We start from the raw sequence: 8,021 nt of genomic DNA on the forward strand, positions 1-8,021 counted from the left end.
TTCATCCCTTTAATCACATGGTTGGTTCTCCTGGCAATCAACCCTGATCCTTAGGTGAGGTCCAAAAGAGAGCTCATTAGCATAACAAAAGACAAGTTTCTGAGTGTCCTCACTTAAGAAATTCCAAGAGTTATAGGAGCTGTGTGTACCAGAAACAGGAGGAAGACCAAATATATATTATTAAAAATCACAATGTCACCAGTGTATAGGCAGATTTGATGCAACTAGGGACTTGGGCCCATAACTTCTGCTGAGCCTCCTTTGCCAAAAGAAAAGAAAACGGTGTAGGCTAAGTATTGGGATAGTACTAGATAGCAGAAAGACTTATGGCATAAAAGTAAAATGGGGGGGTGGTACCTGGGTGGCTCAGTCATTAAGCTTCTGCCTTCAGCTCAGGTCATGATCCCAGGACCCTGGGATCGAGCCCCACATTGGGCTCCCTGCTCGGCGGGAAGCCTGCTTCTCCCTCTCCCATTCCCCCCCCGCTTGTGTTCCCCCTCTCTCAAATAAATAAATAATTTTTTTTTTTAAATAGTAAAATGGGTTCAGATGCTGGTTCAGAGCTTATGCTTTTTCTCCTATAATTAAGAGATTAAAACATTTCCAGTATTATAAAAAGCTACCATTATAGAATAATATTTTGTGTCCCATCTTGTACAGAGCTCTTAACATGCATTTTCTTATTTAATCTTTCCCAGAAACCTATGGGGGCAAGTTCTATACCGTAAAGATGAATAAACGTGAGACTGGGAAGGTGAAGAGAATCTGTGCAAAATCACGGAGCAAACATATGGCAAAGGCAGGATTTGAACTTGGGATTTAAACTGAGGTCTGTTCAATTTCACAGCCCTTGATTCTGCACTAGGATACACTGCTGTGACCTAGAGGGGAACTGACAGAACATTGATCAAAGTGCCTGCTGGCTGGCACTCAGTAAGAGGTTGTCCTTGTTTTCATTCTAAATCTGCTATCCAAAGCCCTTTTACCTGTTCTTTTACTTCCCTCAGGTGATGAGGCTCTTAAAACTGCTCACCTCCCACTACTAGCAGTCTCTTTCTTGAGGTTAAAACCCGCAAAAGATAAGCGGAATTATTCAGTGTCACATTGTGGGTTCGTAGGCAGCATAGTAACTCTGGTGAGAAGGTTAAGAAAAAGACAAACCGTCACTAAAGCAGGTGTTCAAATTCCCTCTCAAGCAACTATGCTAATCATATCACACAGGGCAGCTCCAAAAGTAAACTTTTTGGCGGAGCTGGAGTTATAGAAAAAGTAGTCCCTTGATGAGCGTGTAATTACTTATTGGGTAGTTATGGGCAATCCTTGCGAAATCCTTGCGAAATATTGTTCCCTATACCATCTTATAGGAAATTAAGGAATTTGTTTATCAGACTTCCTGATTTAGAGCTGGCATGGGACGTTCCCAGTCCCTTAGGGGTGCCACGCTTCCAGCTACTTAAGGAGTAATTAGAAATTCAGTGCCTATTGACAGAGGAAGGCTTATGTGAGGCTCAATCTTAGAATGTAGTTAGGACCAAGAATGAGGACTCAGAGTGGAAGAGAAGCGTTTCCTCTCTTCCTCTTCCCATCTTCCTCCTTTGTAATTTAGACCTGCAGCCACTAGGTGGTGTCAAACAAGGAAGATTCCAGGTCGGCACAGCCTGGCCCAAGAGCTGGGTGCCTAGCAGGCTGAGAAAGGCTTTGTGCTTCATGAAACATTCAGTAGATGTCTTATCCTTCAGAATAAATAAAAGTTTAAAAAATACATTTCCCTGGTCTTGTTTTTTTTTTAAAGAATTTATTTATTCACTTGACAGAGAGAGATCACAAGCAGGCAGAGAGGCAGGCAGAGAGAGGAGGAAGCAGGCTCCCTGCTGAGCAGAGAGCCCGATGCGGGGCTCGATCGGGGCTCGATCCCAGGACCCTGAGATCATGACCCGAGCCGAAAGCAGCGGCTTAACCCACTGAGCCACCCAGGTGCCCCACATTTCCCTGGTCTTGAATGAAGAACTCCCAGGGTGCTGTTCTAGATAAGGTAGTTGAGAAAGCCCTCTGTGAGGGGGTGACATTTGAGCAGACACCCGGATGGAAAGAGAGAGCCATCCATGTGGGCAACTGAGAGGGAAGCACACCAGGCAGCTCTTCGGTGTGTCTGAGAAAGAAGGAGGAGGCTGCTGTGGCCCGAGCCTGGTAAGATCTGGAAAGTTAGAGAACTGGAAGGAAGTTTGTAAGTTACAGACGGAGATAAGGAAGGAGAGGAGGTCAGATATGGGACAAGATGTACAGTTTGGTTGCCTGGAATATGGAAGAGTGAGTACCAGGGTGCGAGAGTGGAAGGAGGAAGGACTTGAGGTCAAATGTTTGATTGTACTGCAATGTCAGCTCTGTCCCCAAAGTGTAGACATCTGCACACCTGTCTGTTGAGCAGTCAGACACTTGGGTCTTGACATGGGGCCGCTAACTTACCTCTCCAGGTCTTGGCTCCTCCCTTGTCAAAGTAAGAGCCAAATTTCCCATCTCTTCCTTTTTCGTCCAACGGTCCTACAGACCGTTAGACGCCAAACATACGCGTGAATACTGGTAAGCATGCAAAACCCGGGTATTAAAGTGACAATCATTTTGAAGGGCTGGAGTAAAAGTGCATGTAATTTGGAGGGAATATTCTCTATTATAGACCGAAACCACAATCTCCCCAGCAGGTTTTCTTGTTTCTTGTTTGTTGTGGCTGAGGCTGAGTAGTTTCCCGGATCAGACTGTAGGGGGAGCGGTGATGCTTTCCCCTGTGCTCCTGCAACCAAAGCAAGAGCATCTACACTTCATGTCTAGACAGAGGACGTGCACGGAATCCTAAAATCTGCAGACCGGAGGGCTCTGGAAAGGTCATCTGCTCCTTCCCTTGTCTTTAGAAAATCTCACCTTCAACCAGCCTCGTGGGACCCACCCTCCCTGCGACGTTCCTTCTGACTGAGTGTAAACCTCCACTGTTCCATTGTTGACCATTTATTTCAGGCTCAACAAGGAGACACACAAACCAACGTCCCCCCCCCCCCGCAACAAAACCCAGCCCCCGTGCGTGCCTGCATCGCTTCCCCGTGGGGCAGCAGAGTGCTCTCAGTGCTGCGGGGTATCAGCACGATTCTCCACGTTCTCCACATTAGCAAACTGTCATCTGTGGCTTCTCACAACGCATCGTCTTGCTCTTAGGTTATTTCCCACTATTTGGGGTCCTGATGTAGAGACAGAAAACATCAGGCAAATCTATTTGCAAAATGGCAAGACGCAAAAATCAGTAGGGCAAGATTTAGACAGAGGAACATCTGCCACTGGCCCCTGGAAGACACTCCAATTACGCGTGTCTCACCCAGAAAGAGGTATAGGAAAAGATTGCTTTTTCAATGTTATGAAACTAGTATACTCCTGAATTGTTTTCTATGAAGCTCTAGCGTCTGCATAGTTAATCTGCTTTTCCATTAGAAATCACAGTGTTTCCCCCTCCTTTGGAAAAACCTAGGTCCAAGAGTTAATAAAGCCAGGGGTACAGTCATTTTTAAATGTTTCAAGGACAGTGTTTTCATGATCGGCCATTAATCATACAACTCAAAGCAGGTTGCAGAGTATATGCGCAAATTAGGCAGCAAGTCAAAAGGGAATAAAAGCCACGAGTTACTTAAATCAGACGTTAGACACCTTTGCAATTAAACTCCCGCCAGTTTTCTAAACAAGGGGAGGAACACAGCTGTTATTTTGTGTCACAGTCTTTTCCTCCACAATTTTATAAAGGAGCCTAGCTGTTTTTGGATAAACGGGTTGTTTTGGAATTAACGGTTGATTAACAAATGGGAGAATGCACACGGACTGCCTTCCAGAGGGAATGTGAAAATTCTCAGATATAAATGTTCACATAATGTTATTACGATCATTTAGGTAAATCTATTCATTCAACTAGTAGTTGTGAGATTCTAGTGTATATTGGGCATCAGTCTAGGAGGTGGGATAGAGCAGTGAGCAATTAAACAGAAATATCAAAAATGTATAGCAAATATTGTCATAGGAAATATACAGAAATGTAATGGGGTCGCAAGGCAGTGGGACCTAACTTAGTCTGGTGGGGAGGAAAGGTCCCCCAAAAGGATGCAACATTCATCAACATTCATCACAGATCACCACAGGTGACAGGTGGGCAAGCCAGTACAAGAAGGTTCTAGATGGAAAGAACTGGATAGAGGCAGTTGAGAGCTGAAAAAGCATGGGTCATTAAAGATCAGGAAGGGGGGCGCCTGGGTGGCTCAGTGGGTTAAGCCTCTGCCTTCAGCTCAGTTCCTGATCTCAGGGTCCTGGGATCGAGCTGTGCATCAGGCGCTCTGCTCAGCAGGGAGCCTGCTCCCCTTCTCTCTGTCTGCCTCCTCTGCTTACTTGTGATCTCCTTCTCTGTCCAAAAAAATTTTTTAAAGTTCAAAGACCAGGAAGGAGGTAAAGCAACAATGGGAATATGGAATTCTGGGAATATGGAATTCTCTGAGACAGAGGATGACGAGTGTATAAGATAAGGTTGTTCAGTTTTATCCTAAGAGCAATGGGAACACACTGAAGAGTGTGTCAGATGGAGTGATGGGTTCAGATCAGTGTGTGAGAAATATGCTGGCTGCTGTGTGAATGGATAAGGGGATAGATTTGGAAATTAGCAGCATATAGATGTTAATAAGAGCCCTGAGAGAGGTGGCTCAGGGAATACGTGTTGAATGAAAAGAGAACCAAGACAATAAGCTCAATAATATTGGAGAGTCGAGCAGAAGAAGCAGACACAGCAAAGAAACGTGGAAGGAGCCCATGCCGTGAGGTTGGTTTGTGGGAACCAAGGTAAGAGACTGCTTCGACATGGAAGGAACTTTCCGTGGTAACAAATGTGACCAAGTAGCTGAGCAAACTCAGGGCTAAGGCACCTGGAACACGGGGAGGTCACAGTTAAGCTTGGTACAAGCCCGCTCAGTAGGATGGAAGGAGCAGAGCCGGCCCACAGTGACTGGTTGGTGAGGACATGGAGACAGATGTCAGATGACAGGCTTTTCAAGAGGTCCAGCACCAACTGTGAGGGAAAGATGGAGCCAGGGGTGGATGGTTGGGCACTGGGTCAAAGTAGGGGGTGTTTTATACACACAAGAAACTGGGAGGATATTTAAGGACCGAAGGAAGTGACGGGTTGTGTGGAGGAAATTGAATCAAGTCCGAGCGGAGGTCGGTCATTGGAGGCTGGCGAGGCTGAGATTCAGAGCATAAGGACCACGGACAAAAGGAGGAATGTGCATCGGCTGACACAGGAAGGAAGGAGCCTAGAATAAGTGTGGGTGCTGGGATGTCTGTGGGTTCAGTGGCAAGTATCTGAGAGTGTTCCTGTCTGGCCACTCTCATTTTCTCTGTGAGGGAGAAAAGGGAATAAGGGGTACATTTTTCCACATACCCCTTATGAAGAGAAAGTTTCCAAAAAGCGTTCATGAACTTGAGGCAGAGAGAAAATTCTTAAAATGTTGTATTTTTTAAAACAAATTTAGATAAATGTAATTCATGGTCAAGACAGATTATGAAGGTAAGAGACTTGTGAAAATTGATGGTGGATGGGGGGTTCACTGAAGATACTAGTTCAATCCAAAATTGTATATATTACTCTAACAAACATTTTATGATCAAATCTAATCTACAACAATTCATCTTACACATCCTCATTTAATGTTTTTTTCCCTCCTCTGAGCAGTTGAATGAATACATAATCACTAATTACAGTAGAATACTATTAAATTTTATAGAATAGGATGATAATTAGCAAGGTAACTTGAACATGATTAGGTACTTGTATTAAATGCTGGCAATAAGCAAGTGCTTTCTTTGATATCTACCTTAAGTGCATACTAAATATCACAGCATGGCCAATAAGAATATACACAAATAGAGGGGCGCCTGGGTGGCTCAGTGGGTTAAGCCTCTGCCTTCAGCTCAGGTCATGGTCTCAGGGTCCTGGGATCGAGCTCCGCATCGGGCTGTCTGCTCAGTGGGGAGCCTGCTTCCCCCTCTCTGTCTGCCTGCCTCTGTCGCTACTTGTGATCTCTCTCACTGTCAAACAAATAAATAAAATCTTAAAAAAAAAAAAAGAATAAGCACAAATAGAGTCATTGGAGTTTGAAAAAATTCAATGGAAGAAATGAATCATACTTTTACTCATCTAGAGCCTACCCTGGCGTAGGGTGGGAGGGCACAGGGATGCAGCGCACATTTGTTGTTTCCTTGTCTTAACATCAGGCGGGAATCCAGTGTTCTGAACCAGAAAGAGTTAATCCTCTTAGCCAAAGCTGAGATCTTTTTTTTCTGTGGTATCACTTGCAAGAGGAGGGAGAAGAGGAAGTGCTTGTCCTCTAGAAAGACCAAATTTGGGTTCAGCAGAACCCAAATTCCCTTTGTTAGAACTCAATCTACGGTTTCCTCTATTTCCAGTTCCACAGACAGGAACATTCCCCAAGTAATCATTATGATACCCTTTCAGATCTTAGCTCTTTGGGAATCTTCTCTGCAAAAAATCCCTCATAGTCATTGTCCTCTATAGCACGCTCGGAGGATTAACTTGGAGCCCACAGTTATACAAGGGCACAGAAGCTCTTCACCTCATTCTAAATATAAACTCTAATGACTTCACGTTGATGGCACAGTCTTAGAAGCCATATTCACATGGGTCCTACTCCAGCGAAAGTGCCAGCAACTACTGACGTCAGCCCCATGTCCCTTTGCCACAGTGGAGCTAGTTATTTACAACAGCAAACAGGGAAGAAGATTTACTCATCTCCTGAAGGTCACTGCCCTGGGTCCTCAAGAAGCTCATGGCCAGTGTTGGCTATACTTGGGACATGTGATATTCTGACCGTCCATCTCATCCTTCCTGGCTCTATTTCAGGCGACAACCCAAAAGCCATCCAGCTAATGGTGTTGAAGGGGCCAGGAGGGACCACCCTGGAAACCACACTCCTGGGCTCCCTTCATCCAACCCACTTTCTCCTCTCATTAAAATCCAGTGAACCATATTCACCTTTTCAAAGGCTTTGCAATCAGCCCACCTACTCCTGTTACCTCATTCTCTTGTCCTTCTGCATTTGATTACTCAGAAATGTCAGGCTTGCCTTTGCTGGGTGCCTTTTCAGGATGTTTTATACGTGTTGTGATGACATATTCCAAGGAAAGGTACCAACCTAGACAGCTCTTTTTTTCTTTAACTTGTGCTCTCAGACGCTCACTGCTGGCTCTGTGTAGTGTAGGCTCAGAATGATGCTGTTCACAGCTGGACTGTTTACTTGTTATAAGCCTAAGTATATGAGTTTTGGCATTGGACAGACCTGGCTTTGGATCTTGCCCCATGCCACTTGCTAAGTCTGGAGATAGGGGAAAGTTATTTACTTCCATTTGGCCTCATTTTCATCATTAGTAAAATGAGAATTACTATGCCAAGGACTCTGTAGTATGATCCCTGTACCTGGTACACAGCGGATTCTTAATCTAGATGTTATTAAGATTCTGAGATTTGATCTTTATGTTTCACAATTTTATAAGGAAAGGAAAGGGACTAGGATTTTTTTTGTCCCCATGCTGTATAAGATACTGGCTTTGTAGATATGAAGGGCCCAAGGTCAAGGCATTTTCAGTTCTCTGTTTTTTGTGGTTTTTTTTTAACGTCTTACTTATTTGAGAGAGAGGAGAGAGAGAAAGAAAGAGCATGAAAAGGGGTAGGGGGAAGGGCAGAGGGAGAAGCAGGCTCCCCACTGAGCAGGGAGTCTGATGCGGGGCTCAATCCCAGGACCCCGGAATCATGACCTGAGCTGAAGGCAGATGCTTAACCAACTGAGCCATCCAGGCGCCCCTCATTTCTCTGTTAAAAATAATAAAGCTCTGTCCTCAACTATTCCAATGGAGATGAGCCTTAAATCAAACTGTATTTAGTTGAGTAATGCCCTCTTTATTGAATTGTAATTGACATGCAATATTATATTAGT

Source organism: Lontra canadensis, unplaced genomic scaffold (genome assembly GCF_010015895.1).
Source record: "Lontra canadensis isolate GAN:19392208 unplaced genomic scaffold, GSC_riverotter_1.0 scaffold36, whole genome shotgun sequence".
Lineage (NCBI taxonomy): Eukaryota > Metazoa > Chordata > Mammalia > Carnivora > Mustelidae > Lontra > Lontra canadensis.